Source organism: Microcebus murinus, chromosome 19 (genome assembly GCF_040939455.1).
Source record: "Microcebus murinus isolate Inina chromosome 19, M.murinus_Inina_mat1.0, whole genome shotgun sequence".
NCBI lineage: Eukaryota > Metazoa > Chordata > Mammalia > Primates > Cheirogaleidae > Microcebus > Microcebus murinus.
In genome coordinates this window covers 30,689,325-30,705,390 of record NC_134122.1, presented here as the reverse complement: position 1 = coordinate 30,705,390, position 16,066 = coordinate 30,689,325, and the positions used below count along the sequence as shown (strand labels likewise).

At 47.2% G+C, this 16,066-nt stretch overlaps 1 protein-coding gene across 4 annotated transcripts in view; it reads right to left on the bottom strand.

Annotated features, from left to right (window-relative positions):
- Positions 1-16,066, bottom strand: part of HIP1 (huntingtin interacting protein 1) — a 153,141-nt gene that overhangs the window by 89,794 nt on the left and 47,281 nt on the right. The gene's annotated exons all lie outside the window — the stretch shown is intronic.

Here is a 16,066-nt window from a genome sequence, read left to right as displayed (position 1 = left end):
GCCATCTCAGAAATGTGCTTCCCTTCAGAGGAAGGGATACATCAGAGGATGAGTGAGTGGGCAGACAACAATTTCCAATCAAGAGAAACCAGAAGCGCTCCCAAAGTTCTCAGGCAATTCACCAGGGCAAGCGGGGCCAGCGTGTGCAGGGCTGCTCTGGGGCCTGCTGGGCACGTCTGCAGGGACATGGGCTGCTCCGGCCCCGTTTAAGAAGGCACCATACACTCACACATGTAGACGGAGCTGGGAAGGGGAGGCCAGCAGCTGGGGAAGATCAGGGCACAGAGTGCTCAGAGAGCCTGGGCAGCAGGGCTGAGCACAAGTGGCAATGTGACCAAGTGTGAGACATGGCACACCATCTTGGTGAGCAGATTCATGTGGAGGGTGGGGGGCTCCAGCTGGGAAAGGAGTTCTAGCTAGAACACCTAGGCCCTCCCCTGTAAGCAAGAGAAAGCCAGCACAGGCCGCGGTGCAGGAAGGGGTATGCTGTGTGACTGCCAAAGACCAGCTCGAGGGTAGAGCAGCGCTGGGTGCCTCTTGGCTTTGGGGGCTCCAGTTCAGGCTGGTTCGAGGGTGGCTCCTGCAGGCCCGCGGCCTGGAGAGGATCTCAGGTGCAGCAGTGTTTCAGGCCAGCTGCTGGCAAGGGTACCCGGGAGGCTCCAGAGAGGAGCAGGTCTGGAAGCTGCAGGATTTTTAAGGAACATTTTAAAATTAAATTATAGAAAAGCACTTTGCAAATGCTTCTAGCACTTGGAGTGTGACCTAAATGATCATTATCAGCAGTTGTAGCAAGAGCTGCTACTTACGAATTATTTACCAAGCACCTACTATGCACAGCCATGCTTACCTCTGAATTGGAGACATCAGAAATTAAGGAGCAAAACAGAGGCTGTTATTGCCAGCCAGGTTCTCCACCACAGTGGCACACCATGGTCACCTGGGAAACCCGGTCCCACCCCAGGGGCTCTGATGTAACCCATCTGGGGACAGCCTGGGCATTGGAACTTTAAAGCTCCCCCACGAGACTGTGACATGCAGCCAAGACTGGGAACAACTGAAGTCAGGAACCCCACCCTGGTGCTGGCTAAAGCTGAGGGGTGCAGGGGGAGAGGAAGTGTGGCGTTTCCTTACTGCTTCTCCTGTACTGGGAATTTCCGAGCTTGCACCTGGAATTTTCCATTCCTTGGCCAAAGGCTCAGCGTAAGCGGAGACCTCTGAACCCTTTGCTCCTGGTGGATTTCTCTTCCCTCTTGACACTACCATCCCTGCCTATTAAACACGAGTGTCCATGGGCCCTTCCCGCACATTTGACATCACAGGGGAAAGGGTGACTTCAAGCATGGCTGAGCTATACGGAAATGCCTCGCACACTTCCAGAATCCATAATTCTGCAAGATGGGCCCCCTGAGGAAGAAAACAGGCCTGGCCTTAGGATGCAGCATCTAGCTGGTGGGTTCTGGGCGGCAAAGATTTGCCGGATTCCCACCGCGTCTCTGGGCGGGCTGTGGGTGGCCAGCGGGGGCGAGGGGCCTATTACAGACACCAGGACAGATGAGAGCCACTCAGCCAAGTCCCTGAGTCAGCAGACAGCCTGGAAACCTCTCTGCCCCTGCCCGCCCGGCTCTTCCCTGTAGGCAGCAATTTTGGTCGCCCTCAAATGGGCCATCCCGGAAGCCACCAGCCTTGTCCTCGGAGAGGTTTTTCCACTCTCCTCCTTAGGAGGACAAGTCCAAGAATCTGTCTCTGCCTAGTTATCTCTGAAGCAGAGATGTGTCTCGGATGCAGGGACCAGGCTGGGGGCAGGAAGCTGCAGCGCAGAGACGCCCGCCCGCAGTGACTGAGTGCTGGCGTCCCCGCCCCGGAGAGGGCGGCAGCCAGGCTAATGCCATGTTATTATGGCTTACAGGAAGCCAGCCTGGCCCAGCTGTCAACCAGCAGCAATTTATGGGCCTTGGGGGCAGAGGGAGGGAGAGGAGGGAAGAGAAAGGAAAACACAGCCCCTCCCCCCACCAAAAATTGATCCTGAGTTATTTTTAGGTGCGTATTCATCCCACATATTTCTTTTTAAAAGCCACAACATGGACTCTGTACAAAAACCACTTAGCAGGAGGCAGCCGCTCACACAGGTGGACGGGGAGGGGGCACCTGTGAGGACTTGGCCTGCATGAAGAGGAGGGCAGGGAGAGGGTCGATCAAGGACCCTTCACTCAGTGACAATACCAGGATTCTGGAGGCAGAGTGGGAAGCAGAATGCAGACAGGCTTTTAAACGGGAAGCCCAAGTTTGAGTGCTATCTAGATCAATTCCTTGCTGTATGGCCTCCGGCAGGTCACTGTGAAAGCCAAAGGAGAACCTGGGCTGGAACCCTGCATGTGGCTTTGGGCAAGTCACTCAATCCCCTCTCCTCCCACCCCGTGCCTCGGTTTCCCCATCTATAAAACAAAGCTAATAATAGCTACCTTTTAGGGTTGTTTTGAGACTGAATGAGTTAATATATATAAAGCACTTAGAAAGCTACCTGGTATACCTAGTGTTATATAAGAGTTAGCTATTGTTTTTATTAAAGCACCATACATATGTTAATTATCACTGTCAGTAGCATAGAGTGCAAAGATAAAAGCCACAGAAAGCCTGAGGTGGCAAAGAGGTGAAATTACAGAAAGTCATATTTGCGACTGATCATCTGCCGAGGGTCGAGGGTCGGTGTGGAAGAGGCTTTGCCTCTGTCTAGGTGTGAATGCCAGGACTTAGTTTCTCCCCCTGTAAATAGGGTAACACCCACTCTTGAGGGGTGTAAAGAGTTAACACAAATGGAAACTTCCAGCAAAGCTCACAGAGGTACTCCTAATGTCAAGCGACTCTCAAATCACCTATCCAGGTGTGACAGTTCATTCTGTATGTCAACTTGACTGGGACACAGGGTGCCCAGATATTTGGCTAAACGTTACATCTGAGTGTGTTCATGTGGGTTTTTCTGGATGAGGTTAGCGTTTGAATTGGTTAGGCAGGTGGCCCTCCCCAGCGCAGGTGGGCCTCATCTAACCCATTGAGCATTGGTTCCCAACCTTTTTGACACCACGGACATGGACCAGGGGTTGGGGACTGCAGCACTTGAGGGCCTGAATAGAACAAAAGATGGAGGAAGGGAGAATTTGACCCTATTCCTGCCTGACTGCTTGAGCTGGGACATCTCATCTCTTTCTGCCTTTGGACAGGGATTGACACCACTGGCCACCGTGGCTCTCAGGCCTTTAGGCTCAGACTGAATTTTCCCAATGGCTTTCCTGGGTCTCTAGCTTGCCCAGGTTGCATCGTGGGACTTCTCGGCCTCTGTAATCACGTGAGCCAATTTCTTATACTCACTCTCTCTCTCTCTCTCTCTCTCTCTCTCGCTCTCGCTCTCGCTCTCTCCCTGTCTCTGTGTGCTGTTTCTCTAGAGGACCCAGACTAATGCACCTGTGATCACAGACCCCTCTAGAATTTGGCTGCCCTCCACCCACCCCTATACTACACCTACCTGCCTCCCCTATTGCCTCTGTGCCCTCAAGGCCTCTTCATGTTAACCCAGCCCTTATTGACCTCTGCCTTCCAGTTCAATCCAGTAAACCTTTATTGAGTGTCTACTGCATGCTTATTATCAGGGAAAGTGTGTGACTACAGAGACACATAAAGGCAGGGTCCCAGCCCTCAGGTCATTTCAAGTTAATGTGGGGGTCACCTTCATAAGAACATGGTGCAGGTGACCAGGGAGCGTGGAGGAGGGGTGGGGTGAATGGGGGAAGGGGCAGGAGGTCAGGGACGTCTTCCTGGAGGTGTTCCAAGCAGGAGTGAGCACACACAGGGCTGGGGATTAGCAGAGCTCCTGCAGGGGAGGAACCAGGGGAGGTGCTGGAATCCCACAGCCCTCTCCACCTGCCCTGTGCAGCTGGCCTCCATCAAAGTGGCCTGAAGCTGGCTCTTTTTGTGTCTGTTCACCTCTCCAGGGCTGCTCCTTCCCCTCTGAAATCCTCGCATCCTGGCTGAGCACCCAGTAGGCCTCAGCAGAGACGGTGGGGCCAGGGTCCACTGCTGTCACGGGACTCTGGTCTTAGGTGGCGAGATGCTGGGGAAAGCGTCTCCTGGCCTCCGGACTCCCCACTCGCCACTGCAGGATCGCTCGGGACTCCAGCAGGCCAGCCCCTCCTTAAAATCCCCAAGACCCCCCCAACCCATGATGCTCAAGGGGGAATCCCAAGGACCTTCCTCTGGCTTGCCGCCCCCCAGCCTGTCCCCAGCACTCCTGCCCTGGCCTTCCTGGCCTGCACCCAGCTTTCAGATCCCACCCACGTCACACCTCACACGCACACTAGTCATGTAATCTGAAGCATCTTACTCTGAGCCTCAGTGTGTCTATTCATAAAATGGGTATAAAAGACACTGGAGGTTGTTACCTCACAGGAGGTTGTTATAAGGATTAAATGAAAACTAGCAGATGGGAAAATACTTAGGAAACTATTAATGCCCATATATTTTTCTGACCCGTAAAAGGGTCCTTTTATTGCTAAGTTCGCTTGGTAAATGATAAAATCTGTCCTTGTGGGGATACCAGGTTTTATTTCACAGAGTCTCTTGCCAGTTCTTGCCCTGTCAACCTTCCTGCCCCTCCCCCTCACAGATCCCAGGACCTGTCCCCATAGTGTCCTGGTAAGACACAGACGCCGGCTGCACCATGCATGGCTGCACAGCCTAAACTGAGGTCCCACCCTCCCCATGCCTGTTTCCCAGAGATGATCCAGGGCTGTAGGGAGGATTCAGGGACATGATTAATACCTAGTGCTCCACCCAGTCACTGGCACAGGATGTGTGCTCAGTGGCCATGAGCTCTGGGCCATCTCTCAGGGCTCCTGGGGGGCAGTGCTCAGTGACCAATCAAATAAGCAGGCCAGAGTGAGGCCACTTTGTCACCCCAGCACCATTCTCAGTTACATCTGGGATCGTAGAGGGACCGAGAAAAGTCCTGCCCTGAACTCCTGTAAGAGGAGGCACGAGGCCACAACTCACTCCTTTTTTTCTGGGGGTAGGGGGTCGTAGGGACCCAGGAGGATCCAGAATCTTTTCTCTTTCCTCCCTTCATGCAGAAACCCCCCAAAAAGGATCCCTGCATGGGGTTTCAAACTGCTTGACTTGCAAGGTACCTGGCTTCTTCTTTTTTTTTTGAGACAGAGTCTTGCTCTGTCATCTAGGGTAGAGTGTAGTGGTGTCATTGTAGCTCACTGCAACCACAACCTCCTGGGGTCAAGTGATCCTCCTGCCTCAGCCTCCCAAGTAGCTGAGATTACAGGCACACCTCATGATGCCTGGTTAATTTTTCTATTTTTAGTAGAGACAGGGTCTTACTCTTGCTCAGGCTGGTCTCAATCTCCTAAACTTAAGCCATCCTCCCGCCTCGGCCTCCCACCATGCTATAATTACGGGCCAAGGCACTTGGCCCTGGCCTATTCTTTGTTCTTCATTTTATAATCCATTCTTCTCCTTAAAACTAAAGATGCCTTCTTAAAATGCAAGCTCTCCAGCAGCATTTCTTGCTGTGTTTTCAAAAGTCAGGACGATAACATAGTCTAGAGTTTGGTGCCAAACAAATGGGAAGGGAGTTAGGACTCTTGGGACCTGTTCTTGGCCCACTGGGTGATGGATGAGGCAGGGCCTTTGTCTCCCTCCTTCGTGGCCGAGTCCCAGCCTCTAGAACAGCGCCTGGGACAGAGCAGGCACTCAGTTAATACGTGCCGAATGTGTGAATGGATGCATGCAAGAAATCATTTCGCCATGCCAGGCCTTAGTCTGAGTGCTAGGACACACAGGGACTCTGCCGTCCCTAACACTGGAGGGTGCCTTTGGCTTTGCAAAGGGCTTCCGCAGCCAGGTCACGTGTCTCGCTGCCCTGTGCAGCAGAAGTGTGACAGCATTCACAGATGAGCTAGAGGAGACACACGGAAGCTAAGGGCTCGTCTAAGAAACAGAACTCAAGTCACTTGCCTGATTCATTCATCAAATATTATGGCTGCAGGCTCTTTCCACAGCTCTGCGGGGCTTCCTGCTGCCCTGCTACACAGCCCAGTGGTCTGGAGTTCATCTGTCCAGCCACCCACCCAACCTGGCCAACCCTCACTCGGTGCCACCAGACGCCAGTTTCTGTGCTGGGCTCCAGGCTGAGGGGAAGATGGGGAGGTGACAGCAGAACTGGGCTCAGAGCAGGTCTCGGGGACGGCTCTTTCCTCCTCCTCAAAACATCTGTGGAAAATAGTTTGGCAGATCCCCAAAAAGTTAAACAGAATGACCATATGACCCAGCAATGCCACGCCAAATACTGTGGGGGCTCAGAAACCAACACCCCAAACTATGGCATTTGAGATGCTGAACTGAAGAAGCCTCGAGGTCCCTCTGACCTCCCCCACCACCCGGCCACCACCACCGTCTCTCCCAAAGCACAGGATAAAGTTGTCCTCTGAAGTTCCTTACCTGTCTAAAGTCCAGGCCCATCAAAGAAGAACAATCACCTTTGGTCCCTTCCCTAAGTTTTCCATAACTGAATGCATATCGCAGGAAGGAAGATTAAAGTCTGTCAACAAATCTGGACAGACTTCTGTCACAATTGTCTGCTCTGCGGGCCCAGTGGATTTGGCCCCAGACCACTGTATGTTGTTGAAGCCCATTGAATTCTCCCTGGTAATCATTTATTGCCCCTCAACAGAACTCCTCTTCTCCTTCTTCCCACAACCTGCTCTCCCAGGATCCAAGCCCCCTTTCCTTCTGTAACCTCAGCGTGTCGTATGAGCCTCTGCACCCCACTGTGGAGTTGGGTCTTTGTTCTGAAGGCTCTTATGTATACACATTAAATACATTTGAACGCCTTTTCTCCAACGAATCTGCCTTTTGCGAGTTGATTTTTCAGCAAACCTTCGGAGGGCCAAGGGGAATTTTTCCCTTGTACACCCATGCTCATGGCAGCATTACTCACAATAGCTAAAAGGTGGAAACAGCTAAGAGCCCATCAACAGAAGAATGGATAAGCAAAATGTGGTCTATCCATATAATGAAATATTATTCAGGCATGAAAGGAATGAAGTTCTAATGCATGATATAATGTGACTAAATCTTGAAAACATTATGCTAAGTGAAACAAGCCAGACACAAAAAGGGATAAATATTGTATGAGTCCACTTACCTGAGAGTCTAGAATAGGCAAAGTCATAAGACAAAAGGTGGATTAGATGTTACCAGGGGATGGTATGAATAGCAGGGAGATGGGGGGTTATTGCTTAATGTGTACAGATTTTCTATTTGGGGTGATGAAAAATTTGGGGAATAGTGGTGATTGTCATATAACATTGTAAATGTGATTAAGGCCACTGAATTGTACACTTAAAAATGGTTACAATGTCAAATTGTATATATGTTTTACTACAATTTTTTTTTTTTTTTGAGATATGGTCTTGCTTTGCTGCCCAGGCTAGAGTGCTGTCATGGGATCATAGGTCACTGTAGCTTCAAACTTCGGGGTCCAAGTGACCCTCCAGCTTTAGCCTCCAAAAGAGCTGGGACTATAGGCGCATGCCACCACACTTGGCTAATTAAAAAAAATATATTTTGTAGAGTCAGAGTCTCACTATGTTGCCTCGGCTGGTCTTGAACTTGTGGCCTCAAGTGATCTTCCTGACTGGCATCCCAAATTGCTGGGATTATGGGCATGAGCTACTGTATCTAGGCCACAATTTTTTTTTAAAAGCACAAACTCACACACAAAACATGACAGCAGTAGTACACGAGCAGACATAGGGGTTAATGAATAGAACAAATCTATGTATTTATGGGAATTTAATTTATGAAAAAGGTAGTATTTCAAATTAGTAGGGAAAGGGTAGACTATTCAAGTGGTACCAATACAGTAGGAAAAAGTTCTCACCCTGAGGGAAGAAACATCCCAGCTAGCTTAAGGAACCAAATCTTAAAAAGCAAAACTATGAACTTAGAAGAAAATATAGAAAAATCTGTTTACAACTATAGCATTGAGAAGACCATGTTAAGCAAGATATAAAATGATGAAGGCATAAAGGAAAACATTTACCCTATGGTGCTACAGTTTTTGAACAGGACAATCTGGCAGGGTCTAAGAAAATTTCAAATTCACATATAGTCTGACCCCTGGGAATCTATCCTAGAGAAATGCTCCAATAGGTGCACCATGAGCCATGTTCAAGGACATCCTCTGAAGCACTGTTCCCAAGGAAAAGGCAAAAACAACTCAAATGATCTGGCAATAGTAGAAAGTTGAAACAAACTAGGGCACTTTCATACTTAGGAATATTATATGGCAGTGAAAAAGAATGTGGTTGATCTAAAACTCTGACAGACAAAAATCTCACACACACACAAAAAAACGAACAAATGAGCAAACAAACTACACCCTGAGATTCTGGAGGATGGAGGACAAGTCTGCCCAGATTCAGGACAAGTTTGCCATTTGAAGAGCTGACAGTATTGAGACAAGGGCTTGGAATGTCCCACTAGCAGCTACATTTTGAGGACAGGAAAGGAAGTGCACAGGAAAGGAAGTGCAGGCACAGCTGGGCTTTGTTTTACTGAGCATCCACTATATGCAAGGATCTCTGTTAAGTGCTCTAGGGGATGTAAAATAAGCCCAATCCTGATCTCAGAACAGCCTGAGTCTACTGGCAAAGTATTTCAGATATAGCACATGGTCAAACGAGGACAGCATCATATTTGGTTGGTGATAGACGCATCACCAGAATGTACAGAGGTTAAAAGCAGGGAGAGAACGAGGCAGGTAGGGAGGATCATCAAAAGACCATGACGTCAAATAACGTCTGGTGTGTTGTCCAGAAAATAGTAAAAGCATGTGGTTTGTTGGGCTTCTTCCAGCTCTTTCCATTGTGCCCTAAGGAATTTCTTATGCCATTAAAAAGAAAAGAAAAAAGAAAAACAAACAACAATGAGAAACCCACAATACCACCAAACCAACACAAAGAACTCCCTTTATCCTCAAAGTCTTCTGGCACCCTCTCTCCACCTCTTTGTTTATTATTATCGATAATGGGGAAAGTGTACGGAGGGAAAAAGACCAAGGACAGAGCACTGGGGAAGGTCTGGGAGAACAGCCGCTGCAGGACCCAAAGACAGAGGCACAGATACCAGGTAGGAGAGATAAGGACTGTGGCAGGTCCTGAAAGAAGGGGGAGCTGGGCCAGTCCTGCAGAGAGATCGAAGAGTGAGAAGTCGGGGAGAGAGGGAGGACAGCTGCCAAGAGTGCCAGCCAGGGGTCTCCATGCCACGTGGGGGAGCCCCGCAGCAGAGTCCTGTGGAGCAACTGGGGAGGTGGGCGGAGGCAGGCAGCGAGGCGGACTTCTCTTTGGAAAAGGCTGGTGTTGAAGGGCAGAGCATCAGAGGAAGTTCCAAGGGGATGGAAAAATCCAGGAGGCAGTAGAGTTTTCGAAGATGGCGAAGATTCGCACATGGGTGGCGGACAGAAGGCGTGGAATGAGTAAGGAGCTGCAGTGAGAGGTGGGTGACTGAGCAAAGTCTCCGAGCAGGGGATGGGCTGAGAGAGTTAGTGGGTGGGTGAGCCACGGAGGGGAGAAGGGGGACGGGAGGGAGGGGATGCAGCTAACAATGAGGTCATGGTCGATGAAATCAGAGATGCAGAGGAGGATCGCACTGGTGAGTCTCCACTTTTTAATATGATTCAGTGGGTTAGGCATGGTGGCTCGTGCCTGTGATACAGGTTCATGCCTGTAATCACAGCACTTTTGGAGGCCGAGGTGGGAGGACAGCTTGAGGCAAGAAGTTTGAGACCAGAAGTTTGAGACCAGCCTGCACAATATAGCAAGAACCCTACTCTACAAAAAAAATTTCTTAAATTAGATAGGTATGGTGACACTTGCCTATAGTTCCAGCTACTTGGGAGGCTGAGACAGCAGGATAGCTTGGGCCCAGGAGTTTGAGGCTGCAGTGAGCTGTGATTGTACCACTGCTCTCCAACCTGAGTGACAAAATCTGTCTCAAAAAACAAACAAAAAAACCCCAAAACCCCAAAAAAGTGAACAAAAAAAGTAACTGAGTTACCTACTGAGAAGAAGGAGGTGGAAGGAAGAACAAGGAGAAAGTAGTGTCCTGGAAGCTACAGCGGTGGAAAGGTTTTCGGAGAGTAGGGCATGGATGGGGAGGAGGTGAAAACAATGCAGACAATGGAGAAGGGAAGGACTGAGGGAAGTGCCTTAGGAAGAGGCAGTTGGGGAAAGAGGTTTTAAAGGTTGGAGGTCACGGGGGCATGTTTGCAGGCTGAGAGAGGAAGGATGATTACTGAAGACACAAGAGAGAATGAGGACAGTGACAGAGCAAGGTCTCGGGACGCCAGTGCTGAGATCCCAGCAGTGTCCTGCAGCCCCACCACCCCGGTGCCCCATGCTGAGGCTTCCCCAATGAAAATCTCACATTTTTCCCCACGTGAACTGCTGCATGCTGCGGCTGCTACCCGGTATCTGCGAGCCTGTGATTTTCAGATGTAGCTACAAGAAGTAACATTTGTCCGAACCACATTTCGTAAACTGCCTCTACAATCATCTGCTCTGGTACAATGACCGAGAAAGCATTACGCACCGTGGGTGGTTCGCTGGGGCTCAAGGGCGGTGATGCCCCAACTGAGCAAGCAGCAGCCGCCCTGTGAAGCAGGCAATAGCAGGTTCTTGGGAGCAGCGGGGCAGGTGTTCGGCAGGTTGGCGTCACTAGGATATAAAGTCCAAGGCAACAGATGCTGGCAGGTGAGGCCAGAGAGGGAGACAATCTGGGCTCTTGGCCGAGGCAGCCTTGGGTCTCACGATGAGACCATCCTAAAGGTCTGTCTCGGATGGGGCAGAGAAGCTTTTCCAACTTCCAGGTGCGCCCTCCCCAGCCAGAAGATTCTTTATGCGCTGCTCCTACCCCTACAGCAGATGAGACTGGCCAATGTACGAGGCAGATGGTTGGTTCAGGGTGTCTGGCAGGGGACATGAGCAGGTCCGAGTTTTCACTGCATCGCTGGCTGCTGTGCGGGGGACAGCTCTGAGGATGGCCAGGTTGGAGACGGGGATAGCAAGGAGGCTGCTGCGGGGTCCAGGCAGGACCCCAAACAGTGAACACAGGAAAGAGAGGAGAGAACAGAGCTGGGGAATATTTAGGAGGTAAAGCCCAGCGGGACCTGGTAATGGAGGGGTGAGAGCAGGTATAGGACAAGGTGACTCTAGCTTTCTGACTCAGGTGATCAGTAGAGCAATGGTCCTACTAAAGTAAGATAGGACAGGATCGGAGCACAGGGGAGGCGTTAGCTTAGGATGGAGGAGAGACACCTTCCATGGTAACAGGAGAGAGGAGGAAGGGGTGAGTTTGGGTTCAGATACATTTAAAGGTCTGGTGGCAGGAAGCAGGGGGCATTTCCATCTGAGGACTTCGGCTTTCAGTGCAAAGGAAGGAGGGTGGAGTCAGAGCTCAGAGGAGCAAGGAAGGTTTGAAACATTCACCATGGGCAAAGGTGTGGGGGTGAAAAAAAGGACCAGTGCAACATAAAGACCACTTTGTCTTTTGACTTGGCCAATGCTTTCTTTTCTTGTACTAAAGCTTTTCATTTTCCCACAGTCAAATTTATCAACCTTCCCTTTATAGCTGCTAGGTTTCATGGCATGCTGTAGGAAGCCTTCCCCCATATGGCAGTTTAAAACAAACAAACAAAACCACACAACATGGCAGGCCCACATACACCGATCTAAACAATAGCCAAGATCTGTACCGCTCAGTGCAACAGCACTGCACGTCCACATGGGCCACATGCTGGTGACGCACCGAATGCCAAGGGGGCTGCCTCTGGGGAGGCAGCCAGAGGCTGCCAGATGTGGGATGCACTGGTTGTCCTCTTGTATGGCACATTTTTGAAAAAGTCATTTTCATGCATTACATATTTTAAAAATAAATATAATGCAACAAAGGAAAAACAAAAGGACAACAGAGACAACCATATTCTCTGCCGCGTGATTTCTCCAGCGGTATTCAGGAACCTCGGCGTGGTGACCCAAGGTCAGACTGGGTGTTACTGAAGCCACAGGACAAGGCACTGGAGGACATAAGCAAGACGGATTGAAGGCCAGGACCCTGCTGGCCAGGGGGAGAAAGAGCAGGTACGTTTCAGACACAGAACAGTTCTTGACCTCAAGAACAGACATCACCTGGGACCAGAGGAGGGAAACCAAGGTTCAAAAAGGTTAAGTAATTCACAAGGGCACACAGCTAACAGGGTGCTGCCTCCTGGCTCCAGGGCTTAATTAACCTTCATCATTATGCTGGGTTGTGTCTCAAAATCATAGTAAGGGAAAAGCAGGCTACAAAACCGTTTGTCTACTATGAGCACAATTTTGTAAAAAAAAAAATTATCAATGTGTGTATACACACAATATGTGTGTATATGTATATTTATAGGGAATGTATTTATAGGCAGACATTGGAAAGAAATACACTACAGTGTTAACAGTGGTTATGAGTAGTGAGTTTTAAACCTGTTTTTCTGGACTTTCTAAAATTAACGTTAACATAATTAACAAGGAAAATGTTATTTAGAATAGTCACTGGAGTGGACGAATATCAAAGATGTTCCGTAAAAACAGATTTTCTGGAAAAAGGCACATTGGCAACATAGCCCGAGATATGAATAAACAAAAGTATTTTACTTGATTCATGGAGCAACAGTGGAAAGAAGATGAAATTGAGAAGACCTGGATTCAGATGACTTAGAAAAGTGTTAACTCCCTAAGCCTTCATTTCCTTATATAAATATAGGTATGAAAACTGTAAAACTTGCTTCACAAGTTTGTCGTAGAGCCCAAGTAAGACACTGCAAATGAAAACAATTCTATAAATCAATTAAACCATGTTAGTTTAGCAGTATTAACTCTACCTTTTACTTCTTTGCTGATGCATTGGCATTTTACCCAATTCAAAATTAAACTGTGACTGTAAAATACAACTCCAATTGTTGACCAGTCAGTCACTTTGATTTCATATAACAGATATTCCAAATCCAAAATCGGACATTTCCAAGTCTAAAACCAGGCTATGGGTTGTATTAGTGAGCTATGATAATTAAGATGAATATCTCAAGTCCCCCATATTTCAACTCAAAAGTCACTGTCAGGTACACTTCAAGATGATCCCATCCCTGCATACCAAGTCCCAGGGTTCTATGACCATCCTAAAAGCAAAGGCCATGATCTCTGCGTACCCACAGCTACGGGAGGCTTTCAGCCTGTGCCCATAATGGCTCATAATCCTTTGAGTACCAAGCCAAAAGTCAGACCAGTTTTCTGCACTGCCTACCCCTGTACCCACACGCCCTCTTGCCTCTTGCATCCAAGCTGGGAGGTGCCCCTCTTCCAGCCGAGGTTAGCCTCTCCATAGGAGTCACCACTGTAAAGGGTACACTTAGTGGGTTTTAGTATATTCACAAGGTTGTATAGCCATCACCACCACTAATTCCAGAATGTCTTCGTCACCCCAAAAAGAAACCCCATGCCTGTTAGTAGTCATTCCATATTCATCCTTCCCCCAACCCCTGGCAACTGTTAATCTACTTTTTGTCTCCACGGATTAGCCTATTCTAGACATTTCGTGTAAAGGAATCATACAATATGTGGCCATCTGGGTCTGGCTTCTTCCACTTAGCATGATGTTAACAGTGTTCATCCATGTTGTAGTTATGTATCAGTACATCATTCCTTTTTTATAATTTGTTATTTTTTTATTGTAATAAAATACATATAAAATTTACCATCTTAACTGTTTCTAAGTGTACAATGCAGTGATGTTAGATATATTCATAATTTGTACAACCATCACCTCCATCCATCTCCAGAACACTTTCCATCTTATAAAACTGAAACTCTGTTAAACAATAACTTGTAAAACTGAAACCCATTAAACAATAATTCCCCATTTCCACCTCTCCCCAGCCCCTGGCAACCACCAGTCTACACTCTGTCTCTATGATTGTGACCACTCTAAATACCTCCTGCAGGGGGATCATGCAGTCTTTGTCTTTTTGTGATTGGCTTATTTCACTTAGCATAATGTCTTCATGGTTCATCTATATTGTAGCAGGTGTCAGAATTTCCTTCCTTGTTAAGGCTGAATAATATTTCATTGCATGTACATACCACATTTTGATTGTCCGCTCATCTGTCAGTGAACACTTAGGTTGCTTCCATGTTATAGCTAATATGAATAATGCTGCTATGAACATGGGTGTGCAAACATCACTTCAAGATCCTGCTTTCAGTTCTTTTGAGTATATACTCAGAAATGGAATTGCTGTCTCATATGGTAATTCTATTTTTAATTTCTTGAGGAACTGCCATACTGCTTTCCACAGTGGCTATACCATTTTACATTCCCACACATAATGCACAAGGGTTTCAATTTCTCCACATCCTAACACTTTTTATTTGATGTGTTGTTTTTTGGGGTTTTTTTTGATAGTAGCCATCCTAACAGGTATAAGGTGGAGAGTGGAGTATCTCACTGTAGTTTTGATTTGCATTTTCCTAATGATTAGAGATACTGAGCATCTTTTCATGTGCTTATTGGTCATCTATATATCTTCTTTGAAGAAATGTGTATTTAAGTCCTTTGCCCATTTTTAAATTGGGGTTTCTTTTGTTACTGAGTTTGAGGAGTTCTCCATATATTCTGGGTATCAGATGACATGATTTGGAAATAGTTTCTCCCATTCTGTAAGATGTCCTTTTACATTCTCGATAGTGTCCTTGGAAGCACAAACATTTTTAATTTTGATGAAGCACAATTTATCTATTTTTCCTTTGGTTGTTTATGCTTTTGACATTACATCTAAGAAACCATTGTTAATTCAAGGTCATGGAGATTTACACTTATATTTCCCTCTAAGAGTTTTATAGATTTAGCTCATACATTTAGATCTTTGATCCATTTGTAGTTAATTTTTACATGCAGTGTGAAATAGGGGTCCAAATTCATTCTTTTGCATATGAATATCCAGTTGTCCCAGCACCATTTGTTGAAAAGACTATTATTTTCCCACTGAATAGTCTTGGCATTCTTGTTGAATATCAATTGACCATAGATACATGAGTTTGTTTCTGGATGCTTAATTCTATTCCACAGATCTAAATTTCTATTCTTAAGCCAGTACAACACTGTTTTAACTACTGTAGTTTTGTAGTAAATTTTAAAATTGGGAAGTATTATATGAGTCCCCCAACTTTGTTCTCCTTTTTCAAGATTGTTTTGGCTATTTGGGGTCAAAAACAATCTTGAATGTCAAAAACAACAATGTCAAAAACAACAATGAATTGTCAAAAACAATTCATATTGAATTTCCATATGAATTTTGGTATCAGTTTGTCTATTTCTTTTTTTTTTTTTTTTTGAGACAGAGTCTCGCTTGTTGCCCAGGCTATAGTGAGTGCCGTGGCGTCAGCTTAGCTCACAGCAACCTCAAACTCCTGAGCTCAAGCAATCCTTCTGCCTCAGCCTCCCGAGTAGCTGGGACTACAGGCATGTGCCACCATGCCCGGCTAATTTTTATATATATATATTAGTTGGCCAATTAATTTCTTTCTATTTATAGTAGAGACGGGGTCTCGCTCGTGCTCAGGCTAGTTTCGAACTCCTGACCTCGAGCAATCCGCCCGCCTCGGCCTCCCAGAGTGCTAGGATTACAGGCGTGAGCCACCGCGCCCGGCCCAGTTTGTCTATTTCTATAAAAAGGAATTTGAAATTTCTTTTTTTTTTTTTATTTCTTTCTTGCTCAAGAAACTGAAATCTAGGAATTTGAAATTTCGATAGGGATTGCATTGAATCTATAGCTCAATTAGGAAAGTACCGCCATGTTAACAACATTAAGTCTTCTGACCCATGAACATGGTATATCTTTCCATTTATTTAGGCCTTCTTTAATTTCTTCCAACAATGTTGTGTAGTTTTCAATATGTAGGTCTTGCACATCTTTGGTTAAATT